This window comes from Callorhinchus milii, unplaced genomic scaffold (assembly GCF_018977255.1).
Source record: "Callorhinchus milii isolate IMCB2004 unplaced genomic scaffold, IMCB_Cmil_1.0 Scaffold1, whole genome shotgun sequence".
In the NCBI taxonomy this organism is placed as follows: Eukaryota; Metazoa; Chordata; class Chondrichthyes; order Chimaeriformes; family Callorhinchidae; genus Callorhinchus; species Callorhinchus milii.
The window spans coordinates 44,796,677-44,817,259 of record NW_024704742.1 but is presented as its reverse complement, the minus strand read 5'-3'; positions in this window follow the sequence as shown (position 1 = coordinate 44,817,259).

Sequence of the window (20,583 nt, the reverse complement as noted above, 5' to 3'; positions counted from 1 at the left end):
CTTTGTATTTGCAATGCAGCATAGAGTAGTGATTAGATTTATTTGTACTGAAAAGCAGCCGAGTAGCACCATGCATCGCCTTTTTCTCTGCAAACTGAACAATTCAATTCTCTTTATTTTTAAATCAGTGAAATTGACCCTCTACTGGCCAGAATATCTACGAATCACAGATGAGTACTTTTGATTCTCCACTGTTTGGTAAATGTACTGACCCTGGACAGAGTGCCCTTAATCATTGTAGCAGAGAGTGTGAAAACTACTGCTGAAATAATACAGCTATGCCAAATACTGTTATATTCAAAAGCAGCTCATGAAAATAAACATCTGTGAGCAGCAAACATCAGTAAGTCACTGTGAAAGCAATCAAGTCAAGAATTTAGCCATCCTTGGCAATCCCCATAAGAAATGAAAGTTCTGCCGATTGACAAGCACAGTCACACAATGATTTACATGACTAACCAGAAACATACTGTGGCAATTAATCAGAAACTAAATAATGAAAAAACTGCTCAGGACAGCAGTTGTTATATTTCAGATTTCAGCAGTCTCGGAGCCTGATGTTTATGAAATCAAATACTTAAATCTCACAAACTATCCGGTAACACAAACATAATCCACTAACTAGGACAGCAGGGAATAAGGACACATCCCTTTCCACTACATCACCAGAAACATTCAGATTTATCACTTTCCCAGATTAATTAGCTCACCAGTAATCACTGGAGACACCAGGAATCGCTAGAGACTATAGATGCATATGCACCATTAGTAAGCCAATGAAACTGGTGTATGCTCTTTACTTATCTTACCAAGGATTGAATACAGTTACTGCCAGAGTGTTTGTGAAACAAGCCTCTTCCAGCCCTTACAATTAGGAGTTTATCATACACTGAGTACTAAACATACATATTAATCATTTCATTACCTCATCAGAACAGCTGACCCCTTACACGCAAGTCATTTTAGGAAGAGGCCATTAGGTTCAACATTTCTGCCACCCCCCTCATTGATCTCAAACCCATTAACCTGTCTTCGAATCATGTCCCTCAATCTCTCATCAAAAACATATCTAGCTATCACAAAATCTAACAATAATGTCTGTTTCAATGGGCTTCCCTGGTTAGTAACTCCACAAATGTGTTAGTGTGCATGTGCAGCAACCAATTTGAATGACTTTTTAATTTTAACTTATGTCTTTTGTATACTGATATCTTTTTGATAATTTCCTCTCTCACTACACGACAATGGTTTTATTTGTAAATGTGATATTGTGTTTGAAGCAGTTTGAGAAATCCCAATTTACCTAACTCACATTGTCGGACAGGGTTGAATTGTATTATTATTATTCACAGTCAACCGGGTAAGACATATGGTTATTGATGGTGTAAATCTGCCTCAATGAGTATAATTTAGACAGATGCCAGCCTAGCACACAGCAACTAAAAAATGGCAAGGAGCAGAGTATGGAGTGACATGCCACAACTGTGGGAGTTTGTAAAATCAACCCAGGTACTCAGACAAAAACGCCACTATGCAAACCTGGGACCTTTTAATTTTAGGAATTCAACAACATTGTGCACTAATATAGTGCCTTTCATGTATGGTGAATGTCTTGAAGCATTTCACAAAGACAATGTAAATCACCAAACAGGAAAGAAAGAGGGGAGCTTGAGGCATAGCCAAATAAACACATTTTGAAGAGGGTTTTGGAGCCAATAATATTAGATAGGGTTAGGTTAGGGTCAAGAAAGCTAGAATAAAGAGATTCCATATTCTCTTCTATATTCAGCTGAATGATCAGCCACAGATAGTGGGATAGAGAGAGTGAGGACTGAGGAGTGAATCAATCTCGGAGGAGTGGAAGGCCAATGGCAGGAGAATAGAGCTGAAGAAGATTGTAAGGAAGGGTGGATAAGATTGTGAAGTAGTTTGAAGATCAGGATACAGATAGATTTAGTTTTCTCTCTGTGACCTCCACAAGCTCAAGAATTGTAACTAGGCCAAATCTGCGGCTAATATAAGAAATGGTTTTGATGCGTCATGTGCTGATTTGGAACTTATGGAACATTGAATGACCCTGCAATGTACAAGTGACATATTTTATGCAACACGTACATTACCTCATTTACCAAATTGCCATATGTTTTATTAAACATGCTGGTTTGGCTTCAACAACACGCTCTACTCCATCCAAAACTGGGGAGTAAGTTATATATTGCAAGTTGCAACTTCAGAATCCTCTGGTAATTTTAGCTTAGTCACAAATAGTAGTCAATCACTTGACCTTATTTTATGCAAACTGTCTGCTGCATTTTCTTAATAAAAAGACAGTCACTACACATAATTGCAATTACTTGTGAAGTGCTTGATGTTATAGGCACTATATTGAATGCAAGAATTATTGCGTAACAATGAAATAACTAAATTAATACTAAGGTTAAAGAGAGTTTGTGTTTATTTTGAACAAATTATCTGTTATTCCTGCATTTGGTGAATTAAGTTTACATTGGCAGAGGCACTTCAGGTTTTCGAATCAGCACAAAAGTCAGCGTGGCTCTCTTGATAGCATTCAGAAGATTATGGATTCAAGCCCCATATCAGGACTCTGAACTCACGTAGTTTACACACATTCATAACATCCAAGCTTGACTGTGCAAACTCCCTGCTTGTTGGCCTCCCCAACTCCTCCCTCCATAGGCTACAGATCATCCAGAACTCTGCAGCCCGTGTCCTCTCCCGCACTAAGCTCCATGATCCTATCACCCCATCTTCGGCCGACTCCACTGGCTTCCCATCACACAGAGGATACAGTTCGAGTTCCTGGTCCTCACCTTCAAAACCCTCCATGGCCTTGCTCCCCCCTATCTCCAGGGGGGATAGCAGCGCCAGCCTGCTTCATGTTCCCCACCTCGCCCACCACACCATTGGCGGGTGTGCCTTCAGGCACTCTGCCCCCACCCTCTGGAACTCCATCTCTCAGTCCCTCTGCCTCGCCCCCTTCCTTGCCTCCTTCAAGACCTATCTCAAGACCCTCCACTTCAACCATGCCCTTGATCACCCTTCTTGTCCCCCTACCCTCCCTGATCCTGACTCTCAGCTCGGGTCCAAAACATTGATTGTGCAGAGCCTTGCGACATCCTCCAGATTGAAAGGCACTATACAAATGTAATTTTATCATCATTATTGTCTAGGCTGCCTGTTCAGGTGAATGTTAAAGATCCCCAAACCCTATTTGAAATGTGCCAAGAGCTTTTCCCAGTGTCCTGTCAAACAAATCCCTGATAAAATTAGTCATTTAATTCATGGTTATTTGTGGGGCTTGGCTCTGTGTAAATTCACTGCTGTGTTTGTCTACAAAATACACAGTAATAATTTGCAGTAGATTATGCAAAGTGCTTTGAGATGTTCTCCTTACGTGAGAAGGGATATGTCCTGTAATAAAAATAAGGATTTTTATTATTATTACCGATAGCTATTAAGAAATATTTTGAAAAAATCATCTTTTAGATGTACAACAAGTTAATTTTGATAATGCAGCAACTGTATTCAGCATGTAAAGAGAGTCCACTCCATAACAGGAACATAAAAATAAAAGCAATACGGTGAGAATGACCTGAGCAGTACTCAGAGCTTTAAATTAATCACACATTGACGTCTCTATTCCTCTGGTCGATTATTAACAAGGATATAATTTGCAGAGAAGTACAATGATGCAGCATCAAAATATATTGTGGCTGGTTCCCCGAATCTTAATGAGCTGTTTAACACCAAGCATTTGTTTTCCTTTCATTATAGTGGAACAATCTTTGTCTCTAAAGTCTCTTTCCAGGGCGACAATCCCAACACCAGAGAGAGAAAATATATACAGTCTCATTTTTCAACCAAATTGTTTTTGGAGCATAAAATTTGAAGAGTGCAGCAGTTCTTTCAGTTGGTTTGCTGCACGGCATCAAACTATTCCTAGACGACTGGGATAAAGTTATATTAATAATTAATATGAGTGCACAACAATAACACTTTCACAACTTTGCTTTTAAGCCTTCTGTCAGTAATCTGCTAAAAATTATAGCCTCATGCCCACATGGTATAAATAGTTCAGCACCAGAGAGAGGCACAAATGGGAGATTTTGTACTCAGATATATTTTGCTTACTTATTTATTCATCTCAAATGGATTGCTGTATGGTCACAGGTCACATCATTTAGAGTGAAGGACTTTTATATTTTTCCACTACGGTTTTCCTTTTTCCCTTTTATCCTCCTGAAGGCGGTGTTTTTCATATTGAAGTGCATCTCTGCTGGCAGCAGCAGATTTCAGATACCTCAGCTAAATGTGCATTTTTATGCTTAAAGCTGCCCAATGTGTTTCAACAGACTATTTGACATTGAGGAGCTTCAAACTTAGTATTAACCAAAGGGAATTATCTGCCTGTAAGTAAATTTAACAGCGTGATCTTATAACAATTTGCTATTAAATAATAATAATCCCGAGGCATAATTTGATATAGTGGCTATAATGTTGAAATGTCTCATTCCAATTGGAAGAAAATCAAAATTCCAAACAGCAGGAAAGAACGTTTTGTGACAGGTATTTTGCTTCTCTTGTAAATGGTTTAGGCTTTCTCTTAGTGAAAGGAAGGCTGCAAAGGCAAATTGCCACCTACAAAACAGCCTTTATTAGTGCTCAGGATCACATTTTATTTGTAATATTTAGCAAATTTGTTAGCAAATCTCGGAATTCCAGTCAGAAATGGAGAGTACAATCAGCTCACCAACTTCCATGTTGCAAATGCTGCATTTTACATCCCACTTTACACTTGGATTTTCAGAAGGCATCAGACCTCAGCAATTAATAATTACAATAAGGAGTCACAAAGCAGGACTAATCCTCGAAAAAATTAAGTATAATGTGGATAGATAATTGATTTAAAAATTTGAAACAGAAGCACAGCCATCAATGGAAACTTTTTGGCAACAAAATGATTATGAGCCAGGTACACAGTAGTCCTTCTTGGGACCCTTGCTATTTTGCCATGTACATTAATCATGTGGACGTGTGAATCATGAAGAAAATCTTCAAGTTTGCAGGTGATACCAAAATAGGACAAAAATAAGGAACAGTGCAATCAATTTCAGAAGGATTTGGATCTCCTGAAAACTGGGGCAATAGGTACACAAATGAATTCATTGCAGACAACTAAAAATAATTGTAAGGGAGCAAAAAATGTGTTAAAGGGAACAGTCACCTATTCCATGCAACACTGATAGTGTGAAGCGTTACATCAGATAACAAAGGGAGAATTCCCAAATTATTTTACAGACATTAAAGGAAGGTGAAATGGTGTTAACTAAAGTTTCCACCTCAATCAAAATGGTCTTTTCAATGGTTAGAAAACTGATACCCAACATGGTTGAATCATGAAGGTATTGTGGGTTGCTGTGCCTGGGGTATAACGAAGGATACAGTATAGACCTGATGTTCCCATCTAGCTTTCACTGTAGGATCACTGTCCAGACAGTTGTCAATCACATATAATCATGCTGCATTCAGTCACTGAATACAAAAGCTCAGCATTTAAACAACTGAAGGTGAGTGATCCTGTATAAACCAAACAACCTGCATTGGTTAATGATGATCAATTTATGCTATTCAGCTTTTCCTGGAATCTAGCTGGGAAGTGTGGATACTGTCATTTGATTTTGTTATATCTAATAAAGCTGAAGTGGGAACTGTATGGGGTGACTGTGATTGTATGGAAATTGATCCTTTTAACATTAACCAGTGGAACCCAAGTCATTCCACTGAAAAGATCCATGCGGCGATATTCTTCATTCATATCTCTGCAGCATCAGATCCTTACAGAAACCGCAGTGCCAATCTCAATTCTGGATTGTGTTACACCTGGGTGAACAGCTGAAAGTTAATTTGTACGAAAGGTATCCAATATATTGCAAATCCAGTATAGATGAGATCAAAATAGTCTCCTTTGATAGAATGCTGCGATGGCAAATTTATTTTCAAATAGACAGCAGGCTTAGATTATATAAAATTTTCGGTGCTTGGTTGGCAAGTTAAATAATGCCAAAAAATGAGGATAACACCATTGCAGTATGATTGACTGCCTATAATAGACTTACTTGTATACTGTCTTGTTCAATTTTACATGAGTTAAAAGAATGACAGATCCAAGCTCACAAGTATCCTTCCTCTATTGTTTAACAATGTGTGGAACAAACCGTGAAAATAATTGTAACTAATTTCAATGATGATTACACTGAACACTTTTCACATCTTTTATAAATTAGTAAAGTAATGTCAGCTGTAAATATTTTAGAACCTCGATCCCTTGCTCTATTAATAAGTTATAACTTTTTTCTCCATTTTAAATCAGGTTTCAGAATCTTACAATGGGTTTGCTGTTTGACAGTAAAATTGTCATCCTCATTTGATCAAATTCTCCTCCTTTTATCTCATCGATATTTTAAATGAAATCTCTTGAATACTTGGTGGAAGTCGGGATCAAGGATGGCTTTTTTTTACATTTGGGATGTTTCTCATACGGGAAAAGGCCTCAAAACTCCAACGAAAGGTCAAAAGCAAAAGGCCTTTGCAGATTTTTGTTATCCCAATCTGAATTTGTTTTATTGAATTAATTTAATTTGCAATCTGGAAGTTGCAATTAGCGCAGTGACTTCCACTTTGTTAACATCATATTTTCATCCCCATTGATACTATGGATCTTTAGCAATTGATTGTCATACTTATATTTAATCTTATAATAATGTTGTGCACTTCAGATACATGGTAGTGTTTTAGTGGCAGTATGTGAATGAAGTCAAGCAGGGTTACACAGGGCATGATCTAGCTTGTGTGGGAGTACATTTGAGATAGATTATTTTTTCTGTGCTGTCTGGAGTGGGAAGTGTACTCTCTGCTTCCTCTTTTGCTCTTTACCCATTTATTAATTGAAAATGAAACATAAATATACTTATTTTAATTCCAAATCCAGTATTTTTTCAAATGAAGAAGTGGACAGATTTCTAATCAAACAGTTCTGTCTTATTGTTCATTCCTCCACGAATAACATCCAGACTGTTTGGCACTTGATTCACCTTGCGTAGATGCCAAACATCAGTCGCTGTGAGTGGTGCATGTCATATATTTTAGCTGGCTAATAAATCATTTTTAATAAACCTGATATTGCTAGTGTATAATTTTTTTTTAACCCATGTCGAGTAAAATGCGCTCACCCATCATTGCACTGCTATCGATTATAGAAAACTGCCCATAGTATTACCAAGGATTATATGAAGGTGCAGTGCTACACGACTGGAGGAACTGCAAGTTTCCACAGACAGATAACTCCCCCCCCCACACACACACACACATTCTTCTCTACACTACCAGACCTTCAGAAACAACATCTAAACAGACAGATATCAGATCAGTAATCCTTTAATACTGCTAAGATTTGATTTCCACCCTCGCACCAAGACTTTAAGCTTGTAGTGTAGGTTGACACTTTGGGGGAAGGGTTATATTGTCAGAGACGGCATCCTTAGGATGAGATCTTAAGTCGAGGACTCATCTGCCTGTTCAGCCAGATGTTAAAGATCCCATGGCATAACCCTAAAAGAAAAGAGAGGGGGGAAATATTGTTTTTATTTTAAAATAATCAAATAAAACTCCCTTTGAATGATAAAAGCTCAGTATAGAAATTGATCAGTTGAGCATTTGTGTCAGTTGATTCACATACAACTGTAGCCCATGTAAATCAGGCTTCAAACTATTCCTGTGCCCTCTTGAATTATAATTTCATTTTCTTCTCAGTATTTTCTTCTGTCTGCTTCCTTTCTTAGTGTATGTGGTAATGGGTAAGCTTGCTCTTCACATGATAAGAACTACCTAGAAATGCATATTCAGAATGAATCTCTACATGAATAGGAATTGATGGAAGCACATCTAGTTGAGTTGGTGCCCAAGAGTGCTTTACACATACATGAAATGAAAATGAAACATAGATATATTTATTTAATTTCAAATCTAGTGATTTATTTGAATGCAGAGGTGGACAGATTCCTTGATCAAACAGTCCATTGTATTTATAGTAGTCAACCAAAAATGTTCAAACAGGCGCTCATAGATTTTCCATTACTTACATACTAGGGTGAGGTTTAGCATAGCTTTCAAGACAGATGTCATCTTGGCTCAATTGGTAACTCACTTCTGTGAGTCGGAAATTTATCAGTTTGAACCACAGATTTGGAACCTTCACTTTGTAGTTTAGACTGACACTACAGTGCAGTGCCGGAGAGGGGAGGGGTGCTGCATTGTCAGATATTAATGATCTTTGTATTTGATATAACACCTATATCATTCAAAGTACTACACAAATTTTCGGACACGTGTAGTGACTGTATTTATAGGCAAACACAGCAGTGAATTTGTCACACTGCAATGTCCCACATGAATTGAATTAATCTGGATGAAGAGTTTCTTCCGGTGTCCTGGCTGACAATCCTCCAGATAAATTGACTATTCGATTTATGGTAAGACATTGTTGATGGTGTCCTTTATGCAAAGAAAAATGCTGCCTTGAGAGGTTGTTTGTTTGACTCCCAATGTCAATTCAGTTCTTGTATTTCACAAAAGCATGTGTTCGGGGGGGGTTGAGGGTGGAAGGAAAGGGGGGGTGGGTTGGTGGGGTGGAACTGAGATGTCACTAGATTTTTAAAAGCAATTTTCTATATATACCACCCGAGGTCAGAGATGTGAAAATATTTTGACTAAGAAGAATATTCTGTTGGTTTCCCCAATTATCTGAATGAGAGACTTATTGAGGAACAACACAGACTAATGGTGTGGAAGATGTGCAATAATAATGGCAATGGTGAAATGTATATTTTGTGCTGTATTTATAGCCGGATCAATGTGTGTAGAAAGAAACCCTTTGGTAAGTAGTGAAGCAATCCAAATTATAAATGGGAGGTGGACATGCCTGACTCCAATTAGACAACACAGAATGAGCCGTTAAATAGATAGCTGCTGTTAGAAATGCCTTGTTAATGATGGAACATTGTTCAATGTGTGATGACAATGCAAGATTATTCAGCCCCTTTGGTGCAAGGCATTAGCTGCTATCCAATCCATCTATATAATTGTCAGCAGCCACAGTTGTTCATCTTGAAAAACGCCTTAAATATTCCAGTTATCTTTAGGTATAATAGAGCATGATACTGCCCTATGTACTCACACTGATGTGTCATTAAGAACATTATAACACAAGTATAAACATGTAATATTTAATGTGACTGACATAGTGTTAGCCAAGAGGTAGTCAAGTGGTAATTTACAATTTCAATACATATGTACAAATATTCAACCTATATCTCTCTGACTATTGTGCAATGCACTGAAACATTGTAGTGTGTCAGACACATGCACCAACCCATTTATTTTGACTTTAAACATTTTCAGTACAATGGAAGAGAATTAATCCGATCCAGTACATAAACCTTCTCACATTTATCAAGTTAGATCCATCTGTAGCAACATTAATTTACTAAGACAGAAAAAAGCTATGTCTGTTTAACAGCAATCAGTTCTGGGGAGATTCCACTGGATGAGAAGCAAACAGATGGGAGTGTCAAGGATCCATAATGGCATTGTTCCTGTTTCAATAAGGTAATTAAATAATACGGTTTTAATAAGGTAATTAAATTTGCAGATGACACCAAGAGGTGGAGAACTGCAGAATCAGAGAAGGCAGCAAAGAGAGGTTGGCAGGAAAGTTGGCTCAGGCCAGGATACTCATTTAAAAGGGAACTTGATGCTGTAATTGGAGGAAAATAAAATGGGCTTACTGGAACAATGAGATGGCACTAACCAAAGGGTCATCTTTATCCAAACCAATCTTATGATATTATTAATATTCAGTAACGAACACAATGGATTTGCCAATTATTCAGATAAAACAATATAGACTTTATCTTAACAACTGACCATTTTAACATTCTTCTTTTGGATAATCATAGTTTTAAATATTTCAAAGATTCACCTTGTTTAGTGAACTCCAGAGGTTTGCTGACCATCGGTACTCAACCGTAATAACAATTACAATTGGTAACGCATGTCTTAATCTTAAGTGTATGTTCACAAACTTGGTTTCAGATGGCAGGACGCAGCCATCATTCTTTTTCACAGGGCACAATTAACGGTAAAGCATGTTGATAAATTGCTTCACATTAACTGGTAAAATATTCATTTGCTTTAATCTTAACTCAACATGCAACACATTAAATTGTGCAGGTTACTAGTACAGATTGTCACACAGGTTAGGATTCTAGTCATCTTCATTCTCAGGAGGGAAGTGTTTGAACGGTAGCAATAGCAAGAAGGAAAACTTTTATACACATAGAACATCCCTGGTTTCTCCAGGTTACCTCCATATGACTGTGAAAGGCACTTCAGATTCTTCAAAGTGATACAAATTCAAAATTTCCAAGATTGTTGGTGTTTCCAAAGGATTGGCTTCATGGCAGTGAGAGCCATCTAAGAGTGGCCAAGACAAGTTGTGCAAGAGTTATTAGATCTTGCTTGATTTCCAACCGAGAGAATAGGGAGAGGCTAAGTTGGCACCCTACAGTGATTCCCCTCACTTTCCAATCGGTACCACTTTCAGTCTCCTAAACTCTTCTTATGAATATTCACGTCTTCTTTTTATCTGTCTCTTTATGCTTTTTTAAAAAGCAAGTTTCTCATTTATTATGCTGTGAATGTAATGAGCCATATAAAACATGTAACATGTATCGTGCTCTTATCATTTGAAATTATTCACAAAAAGGAATTCGTTTAGACACATCAGTTAAAATGTAAGGCCAGATTAAAAGGGGTTCCTTGTTGTGAATGGTTGAAACACAACAAACTACGGGAGACAAAGAATTTAGGTATCAGTCCAAGAAAATAAATCACACTGATTCTGCTTCATTTCCCTCTGCTGTTGCTTAATAATAACTAGAATGTTCTAATTTTGACTGAATGAAACTCCATGTTGAGGGAATCAAAGAAAGGAAAAAAACTGCAGAAGTATCTCTATAAAAGAATGTATTTGACCTTTTTTTAGAGAGATGCAAATTGACCCATTGTTGTGCAGAGCATCCGGTGGCCTTCCATGAAATCTAAAAGGTTAGTTTTCAGGAATAGAAGCACATCAGATGTATCTTGAGATCTGGCTCACTTTGCATCACCCAGGGGCACAAAAGGGTTCTAATATGGCACACGACCAGCAGACTTTGCGTGATACTGCATTCTATCTTCATAAACAACCAGGCACAGCCTTCTATAGAGTCTTTTCTTCGTTTGCCCACTATTGTCAATTTGCCATTTTGCCCAGTGGCATTTCCCTTACAGGCAACATAAAATATATATATATATATATATATTCCATCATTATCAAATGAGGCAGAGAATGTAGATTAAGAAAAACAGGTGTGTGGGAGTGGTTGGACCACTTACTGCAGTGTATTCAGAGACTCTTCATTTATGAGGCTCCCCAGCAAAACTTCCCCAGGGAGGAGCAAGAAAGAGACCTTAGAGTGGAATTTGCCAAGTGGGAAGCTAAAGAGACCCAGGGGTGTCAGTTGACTCATTCCTCAGCATGTAAAAACTGTGTGAGGCAGCAGTGAACAAGATAAATATAAAAAAGCTACATTGCCAAATTAATTGAGTTTGTATCCCCAGAAGTTATAGTCAAGCTATATAGTGTTCGGTTAGGTTGCACCTGAAGTACTGTAACATAAGGGAGGTGCCCAAGCCCTAGAGGCAGTGCACAGGATAGCAATAAAGATCCCCGGTGTTAGAGAAATGAACTACGAGCAACAATTTGACAGTCTAGCACTCTTCAGTCTTGAATTCAGTGGGAACCTTATAGAGGTGTATAAGATTTGGGATTGAGAAAGAAAACTCAGAGCAATACTTTCAATTGCACCAAAATAGCAGAGGAAGGCCTTACAGGTTTAGGGCTGTAAAGGGCAATTTCAAGACAGACACTTGGGAAGTTTTTCTTTACCCAGAGAGTAATAATGATAATAATCCTTGCATTTGATATAGCGCCTTATCACATCTTCAAGACGTCTCAACGCTCTTCACAGAATATATTGTAACATTGAATTGACTGTATATTTTGTGGGCGATATAATGACTGGAACAAGTTACTAGAAAGGATTGTTAAGGCCAGAATGCATGAAAAGAAAAAAACAGCTTGATACCAGTAATTGGAAAATGGTAGGGTTAGTGTTCTGGAAAATTTAGATCAAATGGGCCAAAAGGCCTTTTGCATACAAATCTCTATTATGATTTTATGACAGAGTCAGGGAGCAGGGGAAGGTGACCGTAGATAGTCAATGAGGAAGGTCTTTAACGAATGTTTGTAGGCAGACATTAATAGGTGGAGTACTGCATAGTGTCCTTACGATGTTATGTTGAACCTAAGTCACGTCTGTTTGCTTAGTTGGATGTTAAATATCCCAATGGCACTGTTTGAAAAGAGAATGGAATATCACATGTGTGCACTACAGTGACAATGCACACAGTGTATGGTGTTAGCTGTAATGTTCTTTCTTCATAGTATATGGGTTAAAATTGCTTCCAATTCTACTTTATTTTATAATGTTTTCAGTTTCTGCAATAGCTGTCAATTTGAAAACAGTCCCTAGGCTACTTTCTCAGGATCATATAAAGCTTAAATAATACATTTTTATACTCTAATTACTGCTTTCAGTGCAAAACATGATCAGATGTGTGAAAGAAATTTTAATTGCAGGCCAATAGGTTAGTGTAAAGTCTTTTGGAGGACAATATGCTACCTAACTGTACATACATCACATTATGTCCCGCAATTATAATTCTCAAGAATAATATTATTCATAGTAATAATTGAGAAAATTAATAACATGAACCAGATCAACCAAATTAAGCCTTTCAAAAAAATTACGTATTCTCAGCCACTTAGTTAACTAACAAATTCAATAACCTTTTGTGAATTACAGTAGAGTTGAATTGAGAAGGCATTATCAGCATATAGTGAATGTGGAGGGTGAATAGTTTGGTAAGGTTATTAAAATAACAAAGGAATACTAATGGCCTTAAGGCCTTCGGGACCACAATTTCAACTGGGTTTATTTAGTTTCAAGTTCAGCCCTTTGTTGTCAGCTATCTTGATGTGAGTGAAACAATTGCACAATCCAGTCAAGATTATACAATCTGCAGTTCATTGCATTTTCTGCTAATATATTAAGAAAGTATTAATTATAGAAAAGGATTATAATGCAAGCTCTGGTAATAAAGTAATTCATTGCTACACCATTTTTTGAAGAAGGGCAGAGTTCCCAAAGTGACCGACATATCAGCAGATATATCATCCAATGGAAAATGGATATTGTGGCAGAAAATCAACTTTTCAGTCTGTTCACACATTTTGTTCTTCAGTTTTCATATGAGGTAACATAACAACAGATAGATACTCTATCTTTACTCTTAAAAACAAGGGCAAACTAATTTACTGAGAGCACTGCATCACTTAGAGATTTGTACTACAGTATGTGAAGCAAGGGCAAGCCAGAATTTTGTGATGATCTAATGGTGCCCCCAACAACCTTGGTTTAGTAAGTGATCAGAGAATCAGAGAATCATAGCAGTTCAGCACCAGAGAACGCATTTAGCCGATCAAGCCTAAATTGCTGCTAATTCTCCCACTTGAGTTATATTCTCTAATCTGAATTCTCCCATACCCTTTTATATGTCTGTCTTCAATGCATACCCCATGCCTTTTTTGAATGGAAACTGTAGTAAGAATAATGATGAAAAAATAGCAACATTGGTTGAATGAATCCTATGTTCACTGAGGTTGGTATGGAAGAGAATCTAACTAGTAGGTCTCATGCTTAGTAACATAATTTAATCATCCACTGAATTCAAAGATATGGAGATCTGGGAAGATGGTACTCAATAGTTAAGCATAATTTCTATAATTCAAAGTAACAGCATACTACCTTGTAAATATATTGATGATGTGAAGAAGTTAAATTTGCATTTTGCACTGAAAAATGAGAGAAACCAAAATAAGGAATCTAAGCAGTAAATGTGCTAAGACCAACTGTGGGAAGAGTGGCCTGGCTACTTAACGTGTAAATCTAGAGGAACTGGAGGGGTTTCTCCATCAGATGTTGATCAATCTGCTGTATATTTCCAGCATTTTCTGTTTTTACTTCATATATATACATCAACCATTGTTTTTTTCTGTTTATCTCATATATCACAATTGGACTATTGTGAAATTTTAATACAAATGTAATAAGGTGCAAAATACAACTGCCATTCATTGTTTGATATAGCAACTTCATGTTAATAAACATAGATTTGTTTTCAGTCTGGTAATATGGTTATGAATATTGTGTCATACAGTCCTAATGTAATAACTTTCTGCACATAGGAGCCTAGAATAGCACAATGTCCATATGCATCACAATTATAAGCACCATTGATTCAAAAATCAGCACAGTGACTTTGCTACCCACATCCACTACACAAGAACCACGCATACCACTGTTAAGCTGGCAATATCAGCGTAGAACGGCAAAATGGATAAACCCATTTCAGGATATTTTTGTGTCAGCTTTGTGACAGCTCGACTCACTGGTAGCACTCTCGCCTCGGAGTCAAAAGGTCGTCGGTTCAAGTCCCACACAAACTCACAGCGTCTAAGCTGATATTATATTAGACATCACAAATCTTCATCACATGGAGAAGAGCAAATGAGATTTGACATCTGTGGTCACACCTTCAAAAAATATTAGTCAAAACAGTTTATGGATCAAAGGGAAAAAGGTAGGTGGGATGAAATGGAAGCACTGCAGAGATCTTTTTCAATGTATTCTTTTTCTCTATCATGAGCTGTTAGATTACGTATTGTCTGCAATCCTATCTTTTATAGAGGAATGTCAACACAGTTGCTATAACAAAATCCTCAGAGATGCATGGATTCAGCAACATAGGAAAAGCATTATGAATAGATGATTTTCTTCAAATCAGACAAGGAGTCAACTTTCCAAATAACTATTGAGGCAGGGCTTGTCGATATTGGAGAAATATTACAATCAGATTCAAAGCAAGTTTTGTTAGAAGTTAATGATGCCACTAAGACTGATTTCAGCCAACTGATGGTCTCACACAACACCTATAAACAACAGTAGGAGCATCAACTGTAACATCATAGTAGGACCGTACATCTTCCCTACCTCTAGTCTTGTAGTCAGTTATTCCTTTCCACCAAGTAAGATACACACATGGTAAAAAGAAAGGTGGCTGTGTTAACACTGTGAATTTCACAATTGTGTGGTTAATTGTGTCTGGACATCATTGATCATATTCATTGCAATGGAATGCAAGTCTTCCTGGTTGATTTATGCCATCAGTTTGACTGATATTGCCTGAACCTTTGTGTCAGTACAATTCAGCACCCTCAGCACTCTAAGAAACCTTCCAATGGCAGAAAATCTTTGTTGTATGCCCAATTGTTCCTTCACATTTTTAGAGAAATGAATTTAACCTGCCTGCCCTTTGGAACAGTACATTCCTCACTTCCTAAATGTAGATGGATATGTTGCCCTGAGAAATACCACTGCAATCTTTTCCAGGTATTTGGTAAGATTCTGTAAAGGATAAGTAAAAGATCCTGTAACAGATAAGTAATGCCTGCAGTGATTTATAGTCACAGAAAGAACAATGGGAGTCACTGAGCTACTGTTCAAATTTTGAACTAATAATTAACATATATATTATTACTGCCCTGGTTAGGTCTCCTATATGCTACTCATATGAGGCTGGATAACATATACAGTCTTTCTTTAGACACAGCCTTTTGTAAATAAGCATCCTCCTCTGTAGGTTCTTTTATGGTTATGCTGCTCTTGCTCAAAATGAATAATGAATGTTGCTACCACAAGGGCAGATCGTTTACAAATGCCTAGAAATGGTTATGTTTGTTAGTAACACTAATTAATTTGATGCAGGACCTTATCAGGTTAAAAAGTCCCAAAGTGCTGTACAGGATTTTGCTGCAAAATGTAGTAACTGTGTATTTTCTCTGGTGTCAATAATGATATCCAATCAAATTATGATTTGCAACACCCACGCATGACAATAATTATATATATTTTGGACATTAGCAGGTGGAGGTAAACTTTTTTTTCTAATTTTGGCCTCACTGACATAAGCCTCTTTACTCTGACCTTCTCTTAATGGGGTAAGCTCCCACATGCATTGGTTGGCCTCTGGAATCTTGCTCAAGTTACCATTCTTCATGTGTGAGCCTTGCCCATGACTGTCAGAAGGCTACACAACTGGAGAGAGTGTCACAGCCAAGACTGACCTCTCCCCACCAGGATGCCAACCAGATTCAAACGAGCATTGGAGGGTGCTGTAGAGGGACAAGGAGCAGAAAGCTTGGCTAACCCTGGGAATCCTCAGGCTAATTTAGTCTCCCAATGCAGCTTGGCTGAGACCAGCAAACTCAGCACAAACCAGGATTCAAACCAACAAGCTCCCAGTCCATAATAATAATAATAATAATCCTTGCATTTGATATAGCGCTTTTCACGTCGGGAGGACGTCCCAAAGCGCTTCACAGAACACTGTAAAGTGAATTGACTGTACATTTGTGGGCGAACGCGGCAGCCAATTGCGCACAGCAATGTCCCACAAACAGTCGTAGATTGAAAATGACCAATTTATTATTGTTTTTGGTTTTGGAGGGATTATTATTAGTCTCTGTGTGGAGTAAGGAAACTTGCCCAAGGTTTCGCCCTGCCTGGAATTGAACTCAGGTCTCTCGCTTGCAAAGCGAGTGCTCTAACCACTGAGCTACAGGACTCCACACATAAGCGGCTAACTCTAGCCATAAAACCACTGTTAATACAATCTAAAACTGTCAAATTCAGAGTAAAAAATGCAAAATAATAGGAATTCCACAGTACACATTCTTTCCTATTAAACTGTTATCCAGTTTTCATTAAAAGGATGTTAACATGGTATGGCCTTCAGGGTTCCCTGACTGTTTCAAGCTTCTTGAAGACTTTTTACTAAACATCCAATATGTTTGCCATTGTCTTGAAATCATACAAAAGATTCTGAGTTTTATAGAGTTTCATAACTAATTAAAGCCATTAAATGCGGATAACACAATTCTCTGCAAACAGTCAATGATAGATTTTTTTCTAAAAAATTGCACTTAATATTTTTTCAGAGTTTATAAATGTGATATTCAAAAGTTTGAATGGTCAGCGAGTTGTTATCTGACAAGAAAGTTACTCACAGAAGTCATCAGCTTTAGGAAATTACCTGAAAATGTTAAGCATGAACTCTCAAATTCTTTCAAATTCAGACTATCAACATTTAGAAAACGAATACAAATTCAAAAGTAAATTCTGAAAACACTTTGGGAGGGAGGGACAATTTGGAAGGGAGGGACACCACCACCAAATTCAACTTCATGCTTCTTTCCACTTACCCACCCCCTTCCACATATCCTTTGCTGTATAAAACATCATATGTTCATCATACCATTCCTCACCAGTTTGCACTGTCTCTCTGTCTCCCAGGAAATCAACATTCTCATCCTCACCAACTAATACCTTTATGCCTCCCTACCTCTGTGGACTTCTCCAGTCTCACTTTTCTGATCACCCCTTCCACTCAGCAAACTGAAGAAGTGGAAATATTTGCTGTAGAGAAAACATAAAAGAATCAAATTAACTGCACTTTATAATGTGCTTGTTGTGATAATTATCACATGCAACATGATATGAAATGCTACTAATTTACCCCTGTAATTACCAAGGAGAGAATTATGTGCAAAATTGCAAATTCCAATACATTTCTTTGAGGCAATACTGTTGTTTACAATTACATAGAGGAAGAAAACACACCAAAATGACATGTTACTGTTAAACAGTAAGGCTAAGACTTTTTTTTTTGTTAAACCAATAAATTAACATATTTACTCTTTTAAAAATTAGCCCTTGAGATGTGAATCCTTGGGATAAAATCTGTCTAGACATAAAGATTTAAAGCAAAATGTGATTTGTAAGTGTTGGAAAAAGATACAAGGAAATGTTGACAAAATTCTTTGGAGATCAGGCTCAAGCTGACATTCAGTTCATTCTTTGTCAGTCACAGACTATACCAATGTGGTTCAATTCCAATGCCTTCATGTACAACATGTGACACCTGTAGAGACCATCTTTTTTATGCCCGCGGGGAATGTCTGCCCTTTTACTAGATGTGGAAGTAGGTCATCAACTGTAAAAAATTCCTCTTACAAGATTCAGTTACTGTGTAATATAGCTGGCCTCTGGACAAGTTCTTCAAATGTTATAACCAACAAAAGCAACACCCAATGGGACCTTACTAAGTTTAATTGTCAAAAATCAATCATACTTTGAGATGAGCAAACCTGCTGAAAATACCTTTTGGGATATATTTTATTGGTCGTTGTTCCACTAAATATCAATTGAAAATGGATGAAGAATAAACCATATATTTAACTCCATGGAATGTAATTTCGCTTGCTTTTACGGCTTTTAAGGGACTTGCAGCCTGATGCTCTTTCAGTCAGCACATCAATTTGTGATCAGTCAGTTATGAACTAAATTTCAATGCTGTTCACTTGAAATGGCTCAAAACTCATCTTTCATCATTTTCATGCAATGAAATAAAATAACAATTCATAGACAAATAGCAGTTGATAATTGAGCAAAACTGACTGTGGCTGTACCCATATTGTGTGTTCCTTCTTCATTGAGATTATGGAGCATTGCCTGTATCGCTCACCAAATCCATGAAAGAGATTAAGAGCAATGAATTAATTTCACTTCTCCCTCCCTTTGGTCTGAGAAATTTTAAATTAGTGATTAATCACATAGAAAAATGTAATTTCCTCAGCCTGGTGCAATGGTAACACTCTCACCTCTGAGTCAGAAGGCTGTAGGTTCAAGTCTCACGTAGGGACTTGGAATTGCACAGTTCAAGCTGACACTCCAATGCAGTACTGAGGGTGTGTTGTAATATCGGAAGTGCAGGCTTTTGGATGAGATGTTAAACTGAGGTCCCATCTGCTGGTACAAGTGGATGTTAAAGATCTTACGGCATGATTCGAAAAGAGAAAGGAGTTTCTACCAGTGTCCTGGCTAATAATCCGCCAAATAAAATTGATCACTCACTCCAAGGCTGATTTGGGACATTGCGGGTGCAACTGGCTAACATGGTTCACTCACAATATACAGTCAATCCACTTTACAGTATATCCTGTGAAGTGCTTTGAGACGTATTGATGAATTGAAAGGTGCTATATCAAATGCAAAGATTATTATTACAATAAATTTGATACGAAAATTATCATATTTAATCACACAATCTGGCTTAGTTGGTAGCACTCTCGCCTCTGAGTCAAAAGGTTGTGGGGTCAAGGGACAAATTGGAACTTTGAACTCACATAGTCTGTGTGCTGTTTTGTGTTGTTCTGGTCAACAATCTCCCCGTGTCCTGGCCCGGTCAACAATCTCCCCGTGTCCTGGCTTGTCAACAATCTCCCCGTGTCCTGGCCTGGTCAACAATCTCCCCGTGTCCTGGCCTGTCAACAATCTCCCCGTGTCCTGGCCTGGTCAACAATCTCCCCGTGTCCTGGCCTGTCAACAATCTCCCCGTGTCCTGGCCTGGTCAACAATCTCCCCGTGTCCTGGCCTGTCAACAATCTCCCCGTGTCCTGGCCCGGTCAACAATCTCCCCGTGTCCTGGCTTGTCAACAATCTCCCCGTGTCCTGGCCTGGTCAACAATCTCCCCGTGTCCTGGCCTGTCAACAATCTCCCCGTGTCCTGGCCTGGTCAACAATCTCCCCGTGTCCTGGCCTGGTCAACAATCTCCCCGTGTCCTGGCCTGTCAACAATCTCCCCGTGTCCTGGCCTGGTCAACAATCTCCCCGTGTCCTGGCCTGGTCAACAATCTCCCCGTGTCCTGGCCTGGTCAACAATCTCCCAAGTGTAATTGTGACTTCATGGCTGTTTGTGGTATATGACTGCACAAATTGCCACATTCGCTTACAAATTGAGATCATTACACTTTACCAGTAAATCCTATTTACTGTGTAGTATAGTGACTGCATTTTGTAGGCAAATGTTGCTGCCAACTTATTGCACTTTAAGACCTCTTCCTGACGTGAAAGGCACTTTATCAAATGAAAGAATTATTATTTTTATTTTGCACCTCAATTTTATGTAATATTTTTACATCTTATCTTCAAGGGACTATTGATTTGCTGGAATGTGTATGAGAATTTAAGATTTTAAAACTTTATATTCCGTTTATACTATACCTTTGGCAGCCAATTAGTTTCACAAGCAATCCAAGGGTAATAGATATCCAATTGATATAGTGTCATCTTACCAAGAGGCTTTAATTATTTCTGATCAGGAATTAAAGCAGACTACTAGGACTAGGTTTCACAAATGTAAATTCCTATCTGATCAAACAGG